At 36.1% G+C, this 24,147-nt stretch overlaps 1 pseudogene; it reads left to right on the top strand.

The window, feature by feature from the left end:
- Window positions 1-2,059: 2,059 nt before the first annotated feature.
- LOC125851558 (putative late blight resistance protein homolog R1B-13) lies at window positions 2,060-23,295 on the top strand (annotated as a pseudogene).
- Window positions 23,296-24,147: the final 852 nt, after the last annotated feature.

Raw genomic sequence — 24,147 nt, 5'->3', positions numbered from 1 at the left:
AGGTTAGGTGTGTATCTGGGATTTCGGGTATAGGCTGGGGGGTACTTATGCATTTTCCATTTTAATAATCTTGAGAATTATTGTAAATCCAGATCTACCTATTTCATTCTTTCTTCTACCAAATTACTTCAACTACTCTCACAAACATCTTTTTTATCCATAGCTACCTTACACTCTTTCTCACTGTTCAACATCATTTCTCAAACAACGGCTTCAAACGGTGAAAAGGTAACATCTTTTTGAAAGTCTCTTGTCTTCGATCTCTTTATCTTTTACCAGGGATTTCATTTTTCATTATGACTCAATGATATAACAGAGATTTTTCTTTTGATTTATTGACAACATAATAACATGATGAGGATGGATGAGAAAATGATCCCTTATGCATGGGGTAGGTTTGAAATTTATCTTATACTTCTGAGTAGTTTTGGTCCTTTAAAATTTGTTAAAGTGAGCACTTTAGGTATTTAAAAAACTTGAGAAGTTGATGAATTATATTTGAATAATCTTGGAATTCTAAATCTAGATCTAGCTATTTGATTTGTCTTTCAACCTATTACTTCAACCTGTCTAACAAAAATATGCCAAAAGGTAAGATTATGCTTAAGGTCTCTTAGTCAGAGGTCTCGGAGTGTGGTGGGATGAATGAGAATTTGGACTTTAATTTGAGTTTGGTGATTGAATGCAATGGTTTTCCTAGCGGGTTGTGGCTTGCTAGGTGTTAGTCCTAGCTTAAGAATTTGGGTAGTGACGTGAATCCCATCATAGTCGTTAGGTTAATAATATGTAACCATGGTAGACACAAGATTTGGAGTGTTTAGAATCCAATTCATTCTTAACCAGAGGTGGATTTGCCACTTCTTGAATTCTCATAACCTGTCAATTAAATCGTAGGACAACATCATCTACATTCACAAGCTAACATTAATCTCAACAATTCTAAGTCAACTTGAAATATGAATATTAGGTAGACAAACATATTTTCACAATTGATTAAGAAGACCTGAAAAGTCAATGAATTGTATTTTAATCTCGGGATTAGTTCTTGATCTCTATTGGTTCTTCTTACTGTTGCTGTCTTTCAAGTTCATTTTCCTAATATTTCAGCTACTGTTCAAGAATATTGCCTCTCAAACAAGTAATTAAGAGATTCCAATAGCTTAATCATGGTTTGATGAACTTTAACCGGTCGGTCAAAAGGTAAAGATTATGTTGAAGGTCTCTCATTTCTTTTCTTCCTAGTTTTCTGTCTCCTATTGGAAAGTTACTGGGATTGCCAGGTTTCATTATGAATCAAAAATATAACACGAAAGATTTTCCTCTGATTTTATTGACTAATTTAAGCATAGTAAATTAAATGTCTCAGATTCAATGACAAGGAGCGCTTCCCCCTCAATAAAAGGGCCCTATGTAGCTAAAATCCACATTTGTCGGGCCATTGAGTTTCGTACTGTTAGGGTTTTGCCCTGATATTCGCATCTTGTTTGAAGTTTATTTTTCTCTTGAAAGAAAGTCAAAAGTATTACTATAAATGCTTTAACTTATTCCGAAAGGAAAATATAGTTTCCTTCCATATTTGGGTTATTTCTTCTCGAAAAAACCCATCTACTCATACCAGAACATAAAAGCATCCACACTGTACTCATTAAAGAGTTTTGTTTATGAGGAGATTTTTCTCTCTACAGTTTCCTTAATATTAGTTTTAATTATGTAAGCCAATTGACCAAATCATATAATAATATATATTTCTTTTAGTATAGTTTTATGTATCGTCTAATTTATATTTGCAACTGTAAGCTTCCGCATGACGCCTGATTCTTTCGAACCCAACATGTATATTTTTTTGAGAGAGCCCAATTCTATATCTGCATAATAGTTCGAGCTATGACTTTTTACGTATGTTTTTTTTCTGCAGTTTCTTGTATTGCTTTTCTACAACTTTTCCTCTTCTTTCTCCTGATAAAGTTTTATGTAGGTGATCTTTATACATCAGATTTTAAGAACTTTAAGGGAAAAGAAGGAAATTTTACTTTTTCACGGACTAGTGAAATTTACAATCATGGAAAGAGGAAAAGAAAATCATGAAGTAAGAGAGGAAGAGAAAGCAAACAACTCATCGGTATGCCCCCTATAGCTATGCTATGTTATGTGCCTGTTTAGAATAACATATTGCATGGTAGAAATGTGGCTGTAAATTTGATACGAGTATAACAGTTGGTCTTTTGGCAGGTATCGTTTTCTGCTCTTCGCAAGGATGTTGCCAATGTTCTAGATTTCATGAGAGATTACAGAATCAAGAAGATCAAAAAGCTATTGATGTGGATCTAATTGAAAAGCTGAAATTGAAGCTGACATTTATTTGTACATATGTCCAGCTTTGTTATTACGATTTGGAGCAGTTTGAAGATATAATGACTGGAAAAAGACAAGAGGTTAAGAATCTCCTTCAACCAATTTTGGATGATGATGACAACAACGTTGGGTGTAAATATGTCCTTGCTAGCCTCACCGGTAATGTGGATGACTGTATCAGCTTGCATCATCGTTCTAAATCAGATGCCACCATAACGGATGAGCAATTGGACTTCCTCCTCTTGAATCTCCATCATCTATCCAAGTATTGTGCTGAAAAGATGTTTCCATTAGAGACTCAATATGAGGTTCTCCAGAATGTATGTGGCAACGTAAGAGATTTCCATGGGTTGATAGTGAATGGTTACATTGAGCACGAGATAGTTGAATATGTCTTACCTCAGTTTCAACTGGCTGAGAGAGTAGGACACTTCCTTTGGGAGGATCAGATTGATGAAGACTCTTAACCCTCCGAGATAGATGAGGATGATCAGATTGATGAAAACTCTCAACTCTCCGAGATAGATGAGGATGATCAGACTGATGAAAACTCTCAACTCTCCGAGCTAGATGAGGATGATCAGACTGATGAAAACTCTCAACTCTCCGAGCTAGATAAGGATGATCAGACTGATGAAAACTCTCAACTCTCCAAGCTAGATAAGGATGATCAGACTAATGAATACTCTCAACTCTCCAACTTAGATGAGGATGATCAGAATGATAGAGACTTTCGTCTCTTCAAGCTAGCACATCTACTCTTGAAGATTGTTCCAGTTGAACTGGAGGTTATGCACATATGTTTTACAAACTTGAAAGCTTCAACTTCAGCTGAAGTTGGACGCTTCATTAAGCAACTCCTGGAAATCTCTCCAGATATTCTCAGGGAATATCTAATTCATCTGCAAGAGCACATGGTAACTGTTATTACTGCTAGCACTTCAGGGGCTCGAAACATTCATGCCATGATAGAGTTCCTATTAATTATTCTTTCTGATATGCACACGGACTTTATTCATCATGACAAATTATTTGATCTTTTGGCTCGTGTTGGAGAACTTACCAGGGAGGTATCAACTCTTGTTCGCAGCTTAGAAGAGAAATTAAGGAATCAAGAGAGTACCAATGAGACAAATTGCGCAACCCTAAAGTTGCTGGGAAATAGTGAACTCCTCAAGGAAGATCTCAAACATGATTATCTGAAAGTCCCGGATTCATCTCAATGTTGCTTCCCCATGAGTGATGGACCTCTCTTCATGCATCTGCTACAGAGACACTTAGATGATTTGCTGGATTCCAATGCTTATTCAATTGCTTTGATAAAGGAAGAAATTGGGCTGGTGAAACAGGACCTACAATCAATAAGATCTTTTTTTGTGAATATTGAGCAAGAATGGTATAAGGATCTCTGGGCACGTGTTTTAGATGTGACATATGAGGCAAAAGATGTCATTGATTCTATTATTGTTCGAGATAATGGTCTCTTACATCTTATTTTCTCACTTCCCAATATAATAAAGAAGATCAAGCTTATTAAAGAAGAGGTCTCCGATTTACATGAGAAGATTCCTAAGAACAGAAGTTTCATTGTTGTGAACTCTCCCAAGAAGCCAGTTGAGAGTAAGTCTGTAACATCCGACAATTTGAGATAACTATGAAGAGGCTTAGAATTGGAAATAGTCATCTTTGGAAGGAATTCAAAAATCTGGAAAATTTGGCTAAGTATGGAAAATAATGAATTTTTGGCCAACTTTGAACAGTTATGACTCCTAGCTCAGGATGATCTAGGTGTAGTTCCAGTTTTTTTTGCAAAGTTCGTGGATTTGTCTTTCCAACACCGCCGAGTTTGCTCGATTCCGAGTTCGTATGAGTGAGTTATGCCCTTTGGAAGTTGGGCAGTTGGCAGGGAAGTCTGTCCGGAAATTTGTAAGGGTATTTTGGTCTTTTCCCTAGCCTTTTCTTTTGGATATATATTAGTGTGTTAAGACTGATTTTGATCAGTTTTACTCATTTTAAAGAGTGAGAGTAAGGGTTTGTGAGTGAAGAGAAGAAGAAGAGGAGAAAGAGAAGATCAAGCAAGGTTTCGTCAAGGATCATCGTGGATATCGTCGGGGGTGATCCCTTTTAGGTATGTGAGTCCATAGTGTTGGGTTGGTTCTTTCCCCCACACGCCAAACTCGTTTAATTTCGAGAAAAGATGTAGTTGTGGTTGTTGAAATCTTGTAGTGATGTTTATTGAAGTTGTAGTTGTGTTGTGTTGAAGTTCTTGTTGATTTGAGACATGATTTGGTTGTGTTTTTGAGTTGAAAACGATTGTATATTGAGGGGTTTATGATTCTAAGTGTTTAGGGGCTGGAACCATTAAAGGTAAGGGAGGTTTAGAGCTAGAAAAATGAAGGAGAAAAGTCAAGTTTTCGGGGAAAAGGGCCGGGGCGTCGCGCCACCCAGCGCGCCCCAAAAGGGACTCTGAGGTCCAGCCCTTGGGGCGGCGCCCCTAGCAGAGCCCCAACCAGATCCTTTTGACCTTTGAGGTCTGGCGCTCCGCGCCTCTCAAAGCGCCAAGTCTTCCCATTCCTTCCCCACTTTTTCATACATGTTCCTAGGTATTGTACCCATGTTTCATAGTTGTTTCCAACACTCTAAGGTACGTTTAAACGTCAAGAACTCATCCATAACATGTGATCAAACACCTTGAATTCATAATTCCAATTCAAGGAGAGTTAGTTTCCAAGTCAAGTGAAGTTAAGAGTTGAGTCTAGAAGTTCAAGAAGGGAGTCAAAGCACGTCTCTAAAGCTTTTCAAGAGTCTTTGTTGAATGTTTTAACTTCATTTTAAGGCTCAAGTTTCAAGTCAAGTAAAGAGTAAAGAGTCAAGAGTTTCAAGTCAAGTAAATAGTAAAGAGTCAAGAGTTTCAAGTCAAGTAAAGAGTAAAGAGTCCAGAGTTTCAAGTTGAGTAAAAAGTATAGAGTTGAGTTTATTTCTCAAAAGTTATTAGGGAACTATGTATTCCCAAAGAAGTTTCTAAATGTTTTTACATTTGAGTAAGAAAGGAACTATGATTTCAAAAGAGCCTTTGGGCTAGTTTTCAAGAAAAAGGAACATCGATTCCAAGTGAGCCTTTGGGCAAAGTTTTGAGTAATTATCTCAAATAAAGAAAGATGTGTTTAAAACACTTATGAGCTAAAGTATTTTTGGGAGTAGTCTTGAGCACTGAATTGGGGACACGAGTTCATATTAACTCAACTCTCCATAAGAACCATGTAGCCAACATGGGATTTAATGGGCCATACTTTTTAGATGATCACATAAAGTTAAGCTAGTGGATCCACTTGGTAAAGTTGGCTTCCTATATCACGGCTAGGTATAGGATGGTCCTTGGGCAACGTGAGGTAAAACGTTGTATCACCACTAGGGCTCATAGTGGTGATTGTCGGTTAAAGGATCTCCCACTAAAGTTATATTACTTTTATATAAGTAAAGTTGAGTTGTTATTGTTTTATCTTTAACAAGCTAAGTTGTTTACACAGTTTTACAAGCTTTATATATTGTATGTATCTTATTGCTTTATATATTGAGTTCAATTATTCATGAGTTGAACAGAGCCAAGGTAAGAGTTCCATTGTACTCTTTTGCAGCTTAAGTTGTGGTTTAGCTTTCCAGCTCGCATACTCGTACATTCAATGTACTGATGTCAGTTGGCCTGCATCTTATGACGATGCAGGCACAGGTACCCAGGGCCAACATTTGATTCGCCGTTGATCCAACTGAGCACTCCAGAGTCAGTGGTGAGCCTCTTTGTGTTTCGGAGGACTCGATTATGTTGGTTTTCTTAGTTTTGTTTATTAGGATGTTGCGGGGTCTGTCCCAACATCCATCTCAGTGATATAGAGGCTTCATAGACAGTCAGTCAGTTAGTTTTGAGTCTCTCATCTATGTATATATGTAATATTCTATTTTGAGACTCGAGTTGCCTTTTTGGCCAGATTTTTATAAGTTGGTTATTTTATAACCTTTCATTGCATTGAGTTATGCTGTCGAGTTAAGTTTCCGCTGAGTTAAGAAGCCAGGCCAAGGGTTCGCTTGGGGCCAGCAATGGTCTTCGAGTGCCGGCCACGTCCAGGGTGTAGGCTCGAGGCGTGACAAAGTCATTGAAAACTTGTAAAATAATTGTAAGTTTTGAGGAGGAGAAAAACCTGATACTTAGAAAGCTCACCAGTGGACCAGCAGATCTAGATGTCATTTCGATCACTGGTATGCCGAGTTCAAGTAAAACTACTTTGGCATAGAAAGTATACAATGATAAATCAGTTTCTAGCCATTTGACCTTCGTGCATGGTGCACGGTCGACCAAGAATATGATGAGAAGAATTTGTTGAATTAAATTTTGAATCAAGTTAATGGCTCGGATTCAAAATCGAGTGAGAATATTGATGTTGCTGATAAGCTACGAAAACAGCTGTATGGAAAGCGGTATCTTATTTTCTTAGATGACGTGTGGGATACTACAACATGGGATGAGTTAACAAGACCTTTTCTTAATGGTACGAAAGGAAGTAGAATTATTTTGACAACTCGAGAAAAGGAAGTGGCTTTGCATGGAAAGGTCTACACTGCTCCTCTTAACCTTCGGTTGCTAAGATCAGAAGAAAGTTGGGATTTATTAGAGAAAAGGGCATTTGGAAATGAGAGTTGCCCTAATGAACTATTGGATGTTGGTAAAGAAATAGCCAAAAATTGTAAAGGGCTTCCTTTGGTGGCTGATCTGATTGCTGGAGTCATTTCTGGGAGGGAAAAGAAAAAGAGTGTGTGGCTTGAAGTTTTAAATAATTTGAATTCCTTTATTTTGAAGAATGAAGTGGAAGTGATGAAAGTTATAAAAATAAGTTATGACCACTTACCAGATCACCTGAAGCCATGCTTGCTTTACCTTGCAAGTCATCCGAAGGACACTGCACTGACAATCTGTTTGTTGAAAGCTATATGGAGTGCTGAAGGACTTGTGGAACAGACAGAGATGAAGAGTGTGAAAGAAGTGATGGATGTTTATATGGATAACTTAATTTCCAGTAGCTTGGTAATTGCTTTCAATGAGATAGGTGAGTACCCGACTTGCCAAGTCCATGATCTTGTGCATGACTTTTGTTTGATAAAAGCAAGAGAGGAAAGTTGTTTGAACGGATAAGTTCAAGTACACCATCTTCTTCTTCAGATTTGATGCCACGTATAGTGACCATTGATTTATAACAGTTAGTTATTGGGGCTTAACAATTTTGTCCTGTTTGATTCAAATAAGAAAAGGCATTCTGGTAAACACCTCTATTCTTTGAGGATATTTGGAGACAAGCTGGCCGATAGGTGTTTCTGAAACATTTCATCTAAGACACTTGAGGCTTCTTAGATACTTGGACCTGTATACCTCTTTTATCATCGTGAAAGATTCTTTGCTGAATGAAATATGCATGTTGAATCATTTGAGGTACTTATGCATTGGGACAGAAGCTAAATCTCTGCCTGCGTCTTTATCAAACCTCTGGAATCTAGAAACACTCTTGGTGTTTAATGAAGGATCAACCTTGGTACTATTACCGAGAATTTGGGATCTTGTAAAGTTGCAAGTGCTGTACATGAATGCTTTCTTTGATTTGGATGCAGATGAATCAATAGTGATAGCAGAGGACACAACGTTAGAGAACTTGAGAATATTAAGGGACTCATACTTTCCTATTCGAAAGATGCAAAGGATATTTTCAAAAGGTTTCCCAATCTTCAAGAGCTTTTCTTTGAACTCAAGGAATCATGGGATTATTCAACAGAACAACATTGGTTCCCGAAATTGGATTGTCTAACTGAACTAGAAAAACTCAGTGTAGGTTTTACAAGTTCAAACCCAAACGACAGTGGGTCCTCTGTAGCGACAAATCGGCAGTGGGATTTTCACTTCCCTTCGAATCTGAAAAAATTGTGTCTGCTTGTCTTTCCTCTGACATCTAATTCACTATCAACAATAGCGAGACTGCCCGACCTTGAAGAGTTGATCCTTTATCGTACAATCATCCATGGGGAAGAATGGAACATGGGGGAGGAAGACACCTTTGAGAATCTCAAATTCTTGAAGTTGCATCAAGTGACTCTTTCCAAGTGGGAGGTTGGAGAGGAATCCTTTCCCAAGCTTAAGAAATTAGAACTGGAGGGATGTCGTAAGCTTGTGGAGATTCCACCTAGTTTTCGGGATATTTGGTCACTCAAAATTATCAAACTTGTAGAGAGACCTCAACTTGAAGATTCCGCTATGAAGATTAAGGAATATGCTGAAGATATGAGGGGAGGAGACGAGCTTCAAGTCATTGTTATTTAAGTGAACAGGTTCTTCTCCATTCTTTTGCAAATGTTAAAAGATGTTTGATGAAAGTGTCAACTGAAACTAAGTAGAAATATCATTGTTATAAACAAGTTTGAGAATGAAATATACATGGCCTTATTTTATGTCTCGACAATATACATCTTCTTTATCTTATAAACTACTCTTCTTCTCTTTTTTTGGGATAATGTTTTGTAAGCGCCATTTGATCAATATATCAAAAATGATTTTTTATATGTCTGACTAAATCTGCAGAATTGTGCGATTTACCGCCTAGTTTTGGAGATATTTATTCATTAAAAATTATCACAGTTGAATGAAGATATGACAGGAGAAGACAAGTTTCAGATTATGTGAGTACAGATGAATTTATTTTGTGTTCCAAGATTTGTTCTTTCAAGTTATTTGCATATCATGTGTTTACTCTTCAAGTCCGGCTACATCACGACTCTCTGTACTATATGAAAGTTATTCTATATCTCAGCTTTTTCAAGATATACATTTGTGGCTAATTCTTTGGTGCTTCTGATATACAAATTTGACATTTTGGATTCACTTTGAACATAACAGATGGAAAAAAAACTATGTTACAAATATAGTTGTTGTTGCAGTTAACTCTACATGAGGATATAATTGATAAACAACAGAAGACACATTGGAGTAATGCCGAGCCCTAAGCCAGTGTCTGCTTAGAAACCAAAATATATATGTGTGTTGTTCTGATTAATTCAGTCGTTTACAGTCTTCTGTGAGTCCCTACTAATGGTACCATTGCGATTATCATTCCTAATCAGAAAGGGTTTTTGTTTGTGCGGATTTGCCTAGTTGAACATAGCTCTAATCCATTCCGCTATCATGTTTTTATTTGATTTTGATTTCAGCAACCATCCTCCCTGATGTGGCTCTTCCTGGAAGTGAGAACTCTGCTCCCCGACGAAGGAAATAAGGAGAAGATTGAAAGGGTTATGAATTCCATTGAGTTAGCCCTCCTTGATCGAATCAGTCAGGCAGAAATTGGCACCAATGTTGTAATATATCTATAAGTGCGTTTGATGAAAGTCTCAACTCAACTATTTGTGAATATTAGGTAGAATTTGAGTAGATGAGCCTGTTTTGTTTTGTGCTCTTTTTCTTCTCTCTCATTTTCAACATTTTACTTGTATAAAAATATTGTTGTGATCAAGATAATGTGAACTACTCTATGTTATTGCACTACTAGAGAATGTTCATAAATTTCCTTAGAAACATTCAATAGTTACTCTTAGTTTACTGAAATTGTTTGGGTTTTAGTTACAATTTAAGTCTTTTATTATTGAAATTTCGAATGATTTCAGATATTACTACTCATACTTTTTCATTAATATTACATTTGTAATGGATTTCAAACAATTGATGTTGAGCTTAGTGGTTGGAGAAAGCATTTCTTACTGATGAGCAAAAGTGGAATGAATCACCAAAACAGGTTCTTCTTCACCAATGTGTTTGATCAAATTCCTATATATAATGTGTTTCATTAAATGTTTAAAACCTGCCTACAATCTGTTTGATCAAACTCTCAACTGAACTATATTGATAAATATGATCAAATTAAAAATGGCAACCATTTGTTGTTCTGTTTTTTCTTCTCTTTCCGATTACTTATTTTCCTTCGTACCAAACACATCATTGTGTTCGAGTTTTCTTAGAAATTACAATCAAAACACAGTTTCATCATTTTGTTTGAATTTTCACAAAGCTTAACAGAAGAAGGAAAAAAAACTTTTGAAACTCGTCATGGTAAACATAACATAGTATTTACCTAGAAATAAAAGCTTTTAATTAAAATATTATATAAAAAAAATGTTAATATTCTATCTGGACGGAATAATAAGAAAGTAGTGTCAAATAAAAATAAACGGAAAAAGTAATATAAAGTGAGCAGAGTATTATTCTTATGAGAAATTTCGATTAGACCTAATTATGAATTTGGACTTTGTAGTAGACAAGTGATTCATGCTTTTGCTTTTAAGTAGCACTAACTTATCTTTATAATTTTTTTAATACTATACAATTATAAGGGAATACGATGCATGATTTTCTCTATTATTTTTTAAATTTTAATACTAAGATTCTTTTCTCCGGTAACCCCAATCAACAAAAGAATCTTTTTTAAAGCATTACTCTTTGTTTGGTATGGATATCTATTATCAAAACTTATTTTTCAAGTCTGCTTATTTAATTATTCTTCCATACATACTTTGTGTTTAGTTGGTTCCATAACTTTGATGATATAACAAAGCAAGGAGAGGATATTTTGTTTCATCAAGTAAAAAGGTTAGTTAACTCATTTAATTTTTAGTACTCTCATCGATCTCTATTGAAAGCAATGACTTTCTTCAAGAAAATGACAAAAATATTTTCTCATCTTTGGTAGTAAGTTCAATCTAGTTCTTAAGTTGGATTTTGTTTATGAGAAAGTAGAGAAATGAAGATTTTTAGGAGTTGAATAAATAATCTGACCTTGTGAAATTTGGATATATATGCTGCCCAATCAGCTGAAACTTGTTCCTTACTACTGCTTGATAGATAAGAATAGTGTGACATTCTTTGTTTGATGCATTAGTTTAATCTGGCAAATTGAATAACTAAGAATTAGCTCTCCTAAGTCCTTGAATCAGTTGTAAACTGCTACTCGTGATGAGCATGTCATCCATACATATACTAGGATGACTATCATTTCCAGCCGAGTGGCGTCATATTGACTTTACCAGCAGTTGTAAACTGCAAACTGTTCTTGTCTCCCCCTGGCTCTTAAAATCTTGCTGTAGGCCTCCTTGAAGGAAGGCATTGTACACATCCATTTGATGGATTTGCCAATGCTTGATGGAAGCAATAGCCAGAATTGATGTCACAATAACTATTTTTTTTTACTACGGGAGAGAGAGAGAGAGAATGTCTATTCCTTATTGTTGACTATACCCTTTGGCTGCTAATCTATCCTTGAACCTTTCAATTTCACCCGTACGTGTCTTTGTATATTATCATAAAGACCCGCTTGCAACCAATAGACCTCTTTCCCCCTTAGCTTGGGTAGAGGAACCACTATCCAAGTTTTGTTACTTCAGCTGAACTTGCAGCAACAAATTAAATGCTTCATAAGGAGTATAGTAGTAGATTTTTGTTTTTGGCCAAAGATTGAGGTGCTGCCTTAGTTGTAGAGGATCTTCTGTGATGTATCAACTGTTTGTTCATTGAAGATAACTAGGTATTGGAAGGGGAGGTGATGATTAGAATTCTGTAGATGCAGTTGTGCATCATCAAGTTAAAGCATATCTATATATAGCATCAATGGATAAGTAAAGACATCGCTTCTTGAGTGTTTGAAAAGGAAAAACATCTTTGTTGACAAATAAATCAAAAAGTATATATATAGCCTTTTTGGGTGTGAAGATATCCCATACGTATAGCAGTTATCAGATTCTTATGTCGTCTTGGCAAAGCATAGACAGCCTAGAATTCTAAGATGATTAAGAGAACATTTGATAGAATAAGTGTGTCCACTATTAGTCAATGGACTAGGTCCCTTGACTCAGCAAGTATAGCAATAATGTGTAAACAATAAACAGAACACAACACAAGAAGTTTACGTGGAAACCTCCTTGCTCAAGGGAGTAAAACCATAATCTGTCTCACAAGATTTTCAATTGTTTTCACTAATATTTTCAAGCAAAAGTGAAACAGAGATACAACACAGATGAGATTAAGTTATTAACCTCAAAGCTAAGTAATAACTCTATTACTTATTGAGCCTAAGCAGATACCACACTGCCCACTTGTCAATTTTCTGCTTAATACCTCTCAAAGTGAGAGTCTTTCAATTATATAGAGAAAATAAAGACTACACATCCCTAAAGATCCGCCATTCCTATCCCTAAATATCAGCTATTCTATCTCTACAAATCTGCTATTCAATCCCTCTAAATCTGCCTTGCTATCCCTCCAAATCAGCTATTCTATCACAATATTTATTCCTTTGATTCTACAACAAATGTATATGATCATGCTAATTTATATCACTATATAATTACATTAATATATACAATCATTTAGCTGTCCATCATGCTAATATCCCCTCTCAAATTGATGTTGGTGGATCAAGAAGCATCAATTTGACAACTAGAAACTGATGGCATTGTCGTGCCATGGATTTTGTAAATGCATCAGCTATTTGAAGATCGCTGGACACATGTGAAAGAGTAATGACTCATTTATCTACAGCTTCTCTTATATAATGACAATCCACTTCGATGTGTTTGGTCTTCTCATGAAAAACTGGATTAGTAGCAATCTGAATAGCACTTGTATTGTTAGCGTGGAGAGGAGTAGGATGAGATTGGGGAAATCCAATCTCAGCAAGTAATCCACGAAGCCATACAACCTCAGAGCAAGCAGTAGACATGGATCGATATTCAGCCTCTGTTGAAGATTTGACACACGATCTTGCTTTTTACTCTTCCAAGATATCAATGACTCTCCAAGAAATATGCACCAACCAGAGACTGAACGACGAGTATCAGGACATCCCGCTCAATCAGAATCACTAAAAGCATTAAGACGAATAGGAGAACCACTTGGAAAGAACAATCCATGAGTAGATGTTCCTAGAAGATACCGAATGATGCGACGAACAGCCACCAAGTGGAGATGATGGGGAGCTTGCATAAATTGACTAACTTGTTGAACTGCAAAAGAGATATCAGGCCGAGTAATAGTAAGGTAATTTAGACTCCCAAAAAATTGTCAAAATATAGTTGGATCAGGAAGAAGATCGCCTTCCTCACGACGGTACTTCACATTCAATTCCAATGGAGTATCTACGGAGGATGAATCTTGAAGACTAGCCAAAGAAATCAGATCCTGAGTATATTTGTGTTGGTTTAGAAACACACCTGAGCAACATTATGAACTTCCAAACCCAAAAAATAAGTAAGAGTACCAAGATCTTTCATATGAAAAGAATCTTTAAGCTGCTGTTGGAGGCTAATGATTAGTGAAGAATCAGTTCCTGTGATAATAATGTCATCTACATACACCAAAAGAAGAACACAACCTGTAGATGTTTTTCGAAGAAACAAAGATGAGCCATAATTGCTCTGCTCAAAAGAAAATTGTAGCAAAGTAGACCGAAACTTATCAAACCAAGCTCTTAGAGCTTGTTTTAATCCATACAAAGACCGCTTCAACTTGCATACATCTGATGTAGGCGATGAGAACAAACCAGGTGGAGGTTTCATATATTTATCTTCTTTAAGATCACCATGGAGAAAAGCATTTTTGACATCCATTTGATACAAAGGCCAGTTTTGTGAAGCAACAATGGCAATAATAGTTCGCACCGTAGTCATTTTGGCTACGGGTGCAAAAGTCTCCTCATAGTCCACTCCATACTCTTGTCTGTTACCAAGAACAACCAATCAAGCTTTGTACCGATCAAGAGATCCATCAGAATGAAGTTTGATTGAATAAACCCATTTACATCCAATAGGGCGGACATTTGAAGGACATGAAACAATGTCCCATGTGTCATTTTCTTTAAGAGCCAAAAGTTCTTCCTCCATTGCTTTCTGCCAACATTCATGCTTGGAAGCTTGTGAGTAACAAGATGGAATAGATATGTTGGATAAAGTAGAGGAAAAGCCATACCAATTAGGAGTACGAGATACTCTGGTAGATCGCCGAGTACGCTCAAGAGGACCAGATCTTGAAGAATTCTCAAATTCTAGTTGTGGTACAGTTTCAGGTGGCGGATAAGTGTCGGGATATGATAAAGTTGGCTGACGTCGTTCATACACAAATCCAGGTTTGAACCTCTTAAAAGAAGATGATAAATCCTCAAAAGTAGGAAGAAGAGGAGAAACATAAGATGGATCTACAATCGTAGGAAAGAAATATTGATTCTCAAAGAAAACAACATTTCTAGAAATACGAAATTTGTGAGAACATGGATCATAGCAAATAAAACCTTTTTGTGAAGTACTATAACCCATAAAAGCACATTTAGTAGACTGTACAGAAAGTTTATTGTGTTGCGAAGGAAGCAAATGCAAAAAACAAACACAACCAAATGTATGAAAATCACTATTGTTAGGATTTTGGTGATAAAGACGAAAATATGGAGACTCAAAATTTAGCACTTTCGATGGCAATCTATTAATTAAATAGACAATAGTAGACAAAGCTTACACCCAATATTTAGCTGGTACAGAGGACTCAATCAATAAAGTACGAGTGACATCTAAAAGATGACGATTTTTTCTTTCAGCAACTCCATTTTGTTGTGGTGTATATGGGCAAGAGTGTTGTGAGACAATTCCTTTGTCAAGAAAGAATTTTTTGAATTCATAAGAAATATATTCTCCACCAGAATCAGATCTTAATAATTTGATACATGTAGAAAATTGAGTCTCAGTGTAAGCCAAAAATGTCTTGAACATGGAAAATACCTCAGATTTGGATCGAAGAAAATACACCCATGTAAATAGACTATAATCATCTATGAATGTCACAAAGTATTTGAAATGAGCATGAGAAATAATTGGTGAAATTCCCCAAACATCACTATGAATGACATCAAAACACTTTGTAGCACGACTACCAAAATTAGTAAAAGGAAGAGTTTTACTTTTGCCTAATTTACAAGTAGAACAATCAATAGAAGCAACTGAAAATTGATTTTTATTTCCCAATAAACCATAATTTGATAAATAAGACAACACAACAGAATTTGGATGTCCTAGACGCTTATGCCAAACCTCAGTCTTACTAGCAGTAGAAGTACAAGAAAAAAATAGAACAGGAGGAATGGAAAAGTGTATAGGAAACAATCGTCCAACTTTAGGCCCCTTCGCGATTATCGTCCCCGACACCTGATCCTGCACAAGACAACCATTACGAGAAAAATTCACATCACAATTATTATCTACCAATTGTCCAACTGGAATAAGACTAGTTGAGAGCTTTGCTGAAACAAAAACATTCTTGAAAGTTGGAGTAATGTCCCCAACCTTGGTAATAGGTAAATTACTACCATTGACAATCTGTATTTGTGATGGACCTTGATACTTACGAACATTTTTTAGGACGCTCGTTAAGTTGGTCATGTGATTGGAAGCACCTGAATCAACAATCCAAAAATTAGATGTAACATCATTACCTTGTAATCCCAATGCTGAAAAGGCTGACACGATCTTTTGTTGTACCATTTCAGGAGTAAGAACTTGTCTTGAAGATGAGTTATCATTAGTGGAACCATTTATCCCTGCTTGAAAAGCATTGATCCTACGATTTTGAGGGTGCATGGGACACTCTTTGATAATGTGTCCTTGTTGTTTACAATAATTACAGAACTTCTTGCTACAATTGCTAGCCATATGACCATATTCCTTGCAGCTGTAGCATTGAGTTCTACTCATATCCATTCCCTTTCCTTTACCTTGAGCAGCAAATGCAACAGTGACATCATTTTCTTTCTTGAAAGCATTTTGTGTGACAAGACGTTGCTTTTCACGAAGTAATTCCCTAAAGCAAACATCCAAAGAAGGAGACGGGTCACAATTCATCAAGTNGTTCTACTCATATCCATTCCCTTTCCTTTACCTTGAGCAGCAAATGCAACAGTGACATCATTTTCTTTCTTGAAAGCATTTTGTGTGACAAGACGTTGCTTTTCACGAAGTAATTCCCTAAAGCAAACATCCAAAGAAGGAGACGGGTCACAATTCATCAAGTTAGAGCAAACACTCTCAAAGTCGGAGCGTAATTTCATCAAAAATTGGTCTTGCTTGCTTTGCTCATGAACTGCCTGAATCACTGATAGAGATTCAGTAGGTATTTTGGCATAGACAATATCTGTAAATTCAGCCCATAAATTCTGAAATCCAGAAAAATAATCCTGAACAGAAAGACCTCCTTGAGAGTAATTAGCAATTTCATACTCTAACTGAAAGCGTCTTGCGCTATTATCTTGGTTGTAAACCTTTTGTAAGTAATCCCACATGGCCTTAGCTGTCTTGTATGGCCTGAGATTAAGAACAATAAGAGGTTCAATTGACCCTAGAATCCATGTCATCACCCGAGCATCTTTAATCTTCCATTCACCTAGCTTTGTTGCATCAGTAGGAGTAGGATCGCTTCCATCTATATGGCCCCATAGTTCTTTGTCGGTGACAAACAATTGAAACTGAAAATCCCAAGCAGAATAATTTTTTCCAGTAAAACAAACATTGAAGGATTCAAAGTGATGTGAATTCATGCTTTTGAATAGCTATGAAAACTACAAAGACTCAAGAAAGTAACTAGAATGACCAAGAACAAAATTCCCAGGTGGTAGGACTGATTGTCGATGAACAGTCAACCAAAAAATCAAAAACCAAAAACCAAGATTTTCAAAAAAAATTTAGAAGGAACCACAGATGACTCTATGAAACAAGACAGCCAAGAGAAAGCTCTAATACCATGTCAATTTTCTGCTTAATACCTCTCAAAGTGAGAGTCTTTCCATTATATAGAGAAAATAAAGATTACACATCCCTAAAGATCCACCATTCCTATCCCTAAAGATTAGCCATTCTATCTCTACAAATCTGCTATTCAATCCCTCTAAATCTGCCTTGCTATCCCTCCAAATCAGCTATTCTATCACAATATTTATTCCTTTGATTCTACACCAAATGTATATGATCATGCTAATTTATATCACTATATAATTACATTAATATATACAATCATTTAGCTGTCCATCATGCTAACACCACTAAGCTATCATCCCTAGACAACTTAGAATTCAACTAAGCAGATACCACACTGCCCACTAAATCAACTAGCTCCTAGATGACTTAGAAATTTACAAAGCAGATACAACACTACCCACTAAATCAGTTAGCTCTAACCGATTTAGACTTTTACACACCAAACACGAGATCTGAATCTTTTATAGATTAGGAACAGATTTACAATGTATGCATGGAAGATATAATCCTAAGACAACTAGACAGTTTTCCGCTCTATCAGGTCCCTGTTGCTCTTCGAGGATAATACTTCTTGAAAGTGAGCCTTTGCAAGTGTTCTTCAGAATTTTCAAGTTGCAAAAACTAGTGTTGTGTCTATTGGACATAACCCTTATGAAGAATAGACACAACCTTCGAGGCCATGCCATTAGCCGAGGTTTCTGCCACAGTTGGAGACTATGCACCAACCAATTGTATTTTTTACAGCCTGACATTTGCGTGTATATTGTCACAAGGATCAGGTCCCTTTATAAGGACCCATGGTTTGTCAAATCACCAAAATTGCGAATATCAACATTTCACACAGTGATATATTGTTAACGCATTCTGTTAAGTAAGTTGTAGCTAGAACACAAAATTTGATGGGAATGTGACCTTGAAATCTTATGGCTCTACACACCTCAAGAATGTGTTTATTCTCCCCCATTTTGCTGAGGAGTGTAAATACAAGAGGTTTGGTGTTGAATTCCAAGACATTGTTTCATCATTTTGTTTGAACTTTCACAAAGCTTAACAGAAGAAGTAAAACAGGACTTTAGAAACTTGTAATGGTAAACATATCATAGTATTTGCGTAGAAATAAAAACTTTTAATTAAGAAATTATATATAAAAAAATGTTGATATTATATTTGAACGGAATTATATGAAATAGTGTCAAATAAACGAAAAAAGTAATATAAAGTGAGCAGAGTATTATTCTTATGGGAAATTTTGATTAGCTTTCTAATTAAATTAATCTATACCTAATTATGAATTTGGACTTTGTAGTAGACAAGTGATTCATGCTTTTGCTCTTTAGTACCACTAACTTATCTTTATAATTTTTTTAATACTATACGAGGGAATACTATGCATGGTTTTCTCTAAAAAAAATTTAAGGATTACTCTTTTCCACTAACCCCAATCAACAAAAGAGCCTTTTTTTAAGGATTACTCTTTGTTTGGTATGGATATCCATATTATCAATTTGGACTTTGTAGTAGACAAGTGATTCATGATTTTACTTTTTAGACTTTCGTGGCAGTGGCACTAACTTACCTTCATAATTTTTTAATATACAATTATGAGGAAAGAGGCTTTTTTTGGTCTTTTTATCAACACAATGATTTAATGTCATTAATTATTCTTCCATACATACTTTGTTTTTAATCCCATAATTTTGCTCTATTGATCACATAACAAAGCAAGTAGAGGATATATAATTTCATCAAGTAAAAATGTTAGTCAACTCATCTAATAGTTTGTTTAATATTTGCTACTCTCATCTCTATTGAAGTAAAAATATGGAATTGTTTAATATTTACTCACACCAGCAGTTGTTTACAACAAATCAATAGATGCATGATCTTATCACTTAATCCTAGTTAGTTAATGTATATTTTTGCTTCATTAAATTATTACTTACCCATGATAAGTTGTATTAGTTTGGTATTAACATCCGGTGCGGATGAATTCTTACCGGGTGAGAGGGAGGGGGTTGGAGAGTGCGGAGTGAATAGAAGCAGATCTTTTAGATTTTTTCTAAGATGACGAAAGATTCCCCTCACTAATGAAAATATATTACTATATGCTATTAGAGATAGAAAGGTTCGGTACCAGTTGGTCTCGTTTCTGGATGAACCCCATTTTTACAAGTCATTTTCTTCAATTCAAATCGCAAGTGTACCTTTATCATCTTCCACTAATTAAGTCCTCCTCTTAAGTTCATGTGAAAATAGTGAAATTATTGATTATTCTTGTCATTTCATCTTCTTTCTCCTTATAAAGTTTTATGTACTTTTATGCATCAGGTCTTGAGAACTTGGAAAGGAAAAGTAGAATCATGGAAAAACGAAAAGATAATGAAGAAGCAAACAACTCATTGGTATGTTATTTGATAGAGTGAACTGTAAAGTGTTGAATTGTAGCTATGTGGCTTTAAAATTTTGATATGTATTATTTCGACAGGTGTCATTTTCTGCTCTTCGCAAGGACGTTGCCAATGTTCTGGATTTCATGGAGAGATTAAAGAATGAAGAAGATCAAAAGGCTGTTGATGTGGATCTAATTGAAAGCCTGAAATTGAAGCTGACATTTATTTGTACATATGTCCAGCTTTCTTATTCCGATTTGGAGCAGTTTGAAGATATAATGACTAGAAAAAGACAAGAGGTTGAGAATCTGCTTCAACCAATTTTGGATGATGATGGCAAAGACATCGGGTGTTATACACATTTGAAAGCTTCAACTTCAGTAGAAATTGGACTCTTCATTAAGCAGCTCCTGGAAACCTCTCCGGACATTCTTCGGGAATATCTTATTCATCTACAGGAGCACATGGTAACTGTTATTACCCCTAGCACTTTAGGGGCTCGAAACATTCATGTCATGATTGAGTTCCTATTAATTATTCTTTCTGATATGCCCAAGGACTTTATTCATCATGACAAATTATTTGATCTATTGGCACTTGTTGGAGCACTTATCAAGGAGGTATTAACTCTTGTTCGTGACTTAGAAGAGAAATTAAGGAATAAGGAGAGTACCGATGAGACAAATCGTGCAACCCTAAAGTTGCTGGAAAATATTGATCTCCTCAAGGAAGATCTCAAACATGTTTATCTTAAAATCCCGGATTCATCTCAATGTTTCTTCCCCATGAGTGATGGACCGCTCTTCATGCATCTACTACACATACATTCGAATGATTTACTGGATTCCAATGCTTTGATAAAGGAAGAAATTGAGTTGGTGAGACAAGACCTGGAATTCATAAGATCGTTCTTTGTGAATGTTGAGCAGGGATTGTATAAAGATCTCTGGGAACGTGTTCTAGATGTGGCTTATGAGGCAAAAGATGTCATAGATTCAATTATTGTTCGAGATAATGGTCTCTTACATCTTATTTTCTCACTTCCCATTACCATAAAGAAGATGAAGCTTATCAAAGAAGAGGTCTCTGATTTACATGAGAACATTTCCAAGAACAGAGGTCTCATCGTTGTGAACTCTCCCAAGAAACCAGTTGAGAGCAAGTCATTGACAACTGATAAAATAATTGTAGGTTTTGAGGAGGAGACAAACTTCATACTTAGAAAGCTCACCAGTGGACCGGCAGATCTAGATGTCATTTCGATCACTGGTATGCCGGGTTCAGGTAAAACTACTTTGGCGTACAAAGTATACAATGATAAATCAGTTTCTAGCCATTTCGACCTTCGTGCATGGTGCACGGTCGACCAAGGATATGACGAGAAGAATTTGTTGGATAAAATTTTCAATCAAGTTAGTGACTCAGATTCAAAATTGAGCGAGAATAATGATGTTGCTGATAAACTACGGAAACAACTGTTTGGAAAGAGGTATCTTATTGTCTTAGATGACGTGTGGGATACTACTACATGGGATGAGTTAACAAGACCTTTTCCAGAAGTTGTGAAAGGAAGTAGAATTATTTTGACAACTCGACAAAAGGAAGTGGCTTTGCATGGAAAGCTCTACACTGCTCCTCTTAACCTTCGATTGCTAAGATCTGAAGAAAGTTGGGAGTTATTAGAGAAAAGGGCATTTGGAAACGAGAGTTGCCCTGATGAACTATTGGATGTTGGTAAAGAAATAGCCGAAAATTGTAAAGGGCTTCCTTTGGTGGCTGATCTGATTGCTGGAGTCATTGCAGGTTTGGAAAAGAAAAAGACAGTGTGGCTTGAAGTTCGAAATAATTTGAGTTCCTTTATTTTGAACGGTGAAGTGGAAGTGATGAAGGTTATAGAATTAAGTTATGACCATTTGCCACATCACATCAAGCCATGCTTTCTTTACCTTGCAAGCTTTCCGAAGGACACTGCAATCTTAATCTTTGTGTTGAATGGTTTATGGCATGCTGAAGGACTTGTGGAACAGACAGAGATGAAGAGTGTGGAAGAAGTGATGGATGTTTATATGGATAACTTAATTTCCAGTAGCTTGGTAATTGCTTTCAATGAGATNTGGCTTGAAGTTCGAAATAATTTGAGTTCCTTTATTTTGAACGGTGAAGTGGAAGTGATGAAGGTTATAGAATTAAGTTATGACCATTTGCCACATCACATCAAGCCATGCTTTCTTTACCTTGCAAACTTTCCGAAGGACAATGCAATCTTAATCTTTGTGTTGAATGGTTTATGGCATGCTGAAGGACTTGTGGAACAGACAGAGCTGAAGAGTGTGAAAGAAGTGATGAAGGTTTATTTGGATAACTTAATTTCCAGTAGCTTGGTAATTGCTTTCAATGAGATAGGTGATGACCCGACTTACCTACTTCATGATCTTGTGCATGAATTTTGTTTATAAAAGCAAGAGAGGAAAAGTTGTTTGACCATATAAGTTCAAGTATACCATCTTCTTCTTCAGATTTGATGCCACGTATAGTGGCCATTCATTATAACAGCAAGTTATTGGGGCTTAACAATTTTTTCCTGTTTGATTCAAATAAGAAAAGGCATTCTCGTAAACACCTCTATTCTTTGACCATAGATGGAGACAAGCTGGCGGATAGTGTTTCTGATACATTTCATCTAAGACACTTGAGGCTTCTTAGAGCCTTGGAACTGCATACCTCTTTTATCACGGTGGAAGATTCTTTGCTGAATGAAATATGCATGTTGAATCATTTGAGGTACTTAAGCATTGGGACACAAGTTAAATATCTGCCTTTGTCTTTCTCAAACCTCTGGAATCTAGAAATCCTGTTGGTGTTTAACGAAGGATCAACCTTGGTACTATTACCAAGAATTGGTGATCTTGTAAAGTTGCAAGGTCTGTCCGTGAGTGCTTGTTCTTTCTTTGATTTGGATGCAGATGAATCAATACTGATAGCAGAGGACACAAAGTTAGAGAAATTGAGAATATTAGGGAAACCCATGCTTTCCTATTCGAAAAATACAGAGGATATTTTCAAAAGGCTTCCCAATCTTCAAGTGCTTAAGTTTGATCTCAAGGAATCATGGGATTATTCAGCAGAGCAACATTGGTTCCCGAAATTGGATTTCCTAACTGAACTAGAAGAACTCAATGTGTATTTTGCAAGTTCAAACATAAATGACAGTGGGTCCCCTGCAGCCATAAATCGGCAATGGGATTTTCACTTCCCTTCGAATTTGAAAATATTGTTGTTGGATAAGTTTCCTCTGACATCCAATTCACTATCAACAATAGTGAGATTGCCCAACCTTGAAGAGTTGTTCCTTTATTATACAATCATATGGGGAGAAGAATGGAACATGGGGGAGGAAGACACCTTTGAGAATCTCAAATATTTGGAGTTGCATCAAGTGACTCTAGCAAGGTGGGAGGTTGGAGAGGAATCCTTTCCTGCACTTGAGAAATTGAAACTGGAGGGATGTTGTGATCTTGAGGAGATTCCGCCTAGTTTTGGGGATATTTATTCATTGAAAATTATCACACTTGTAGACAGCCCTCAACTTGAAGATTCCGCTATGAAGATTAAGGAATATGCTGAAGATATGAGGGGAGGGGATGAGCTTCAGATCCTTGGCCGGAATAATATCCCGTTATTTAAGTAGCATTATGGTTGAAAAGTAGATTGTACTTTGCTGGGTGATATTGTATATGATAAAGAAAAATCGGTTACAGTTGTTATGTAACATTTTTGTGGGATTTTAGAAATTGGTGCCTATTTCCTCCTGTTTCTAAGAAAAAGAAATTTAATTTAGAAAACATTTTTGTGGGATTTTACATTGATTTATGCTTTTGCTTTTCTAACAATAGCAGAGTTTTGTTACTTTCTGCCACTAGGTATCTCTTATTCTATGCTATGTATGTTTTCCATTCTCATTCTCTCTTTATTTTTTTCTTTGTATTCACACACACAATTATTTTCTTGTAGACTGCTTATAAGCATTCTGCGGAGACGAATCCAGGATTTGACGTTTACAAGTTTCTATGGCAACCTCACGTTAACATCAATAATAATTAGATTCACAATTACATATTTATGATTATTAAGCGGATAGCTTAATACACATATGTAATGGATTTTGACAAAAGTTGAGGGATTCACATGAATTCATAGATTACACTGCAGATTTGCCTTTGGCTGTCCAAACCTCCTTTGTGTCTAACTTGGTCTGAAGTCCTATCTTATGTGCTCAAAGCACGATCGTTCAACCTCAATCAAGGTACTGATTTAAAACGACGTTGATACTACTCTGTCACAAACCCAACGAACTTTCAAACAAAAGCTAGGCCATGAAGTGAAGAGGTTGTAGAGAACTTATAAGCACTCATGACTTCCTCTCCTCGAACATTCAAACAACTTAGGTTGAAATCCCACTCTGAACGAAAATAAGTGTTTGTTTATCAAACTGACTCATAGTAGAACACTGAAATACCTTCTTCTAAACGTTCAACAAATG

The sequence above is a fragment of the Solanum stenotomum genome, unplaced genomic scaffold (assembly GCF_019186545.1).
Source record: "Solanum stenotomum isolate F172 unplaced genomic scaffold, ASM1918654v1 scaffold27025, whole genome shotgun sequence".
Taxonomy (NCBI): domain Eukaryota; kingdom Viridiplantae; phylum Streptophyta; class Magnoliopsida; order Solanales; family Solanaceae; genus Solanum; species Solanum stenotomum.
This window is presented reverse-complemented; position numbering and strand designations above follow the sequence as displayed.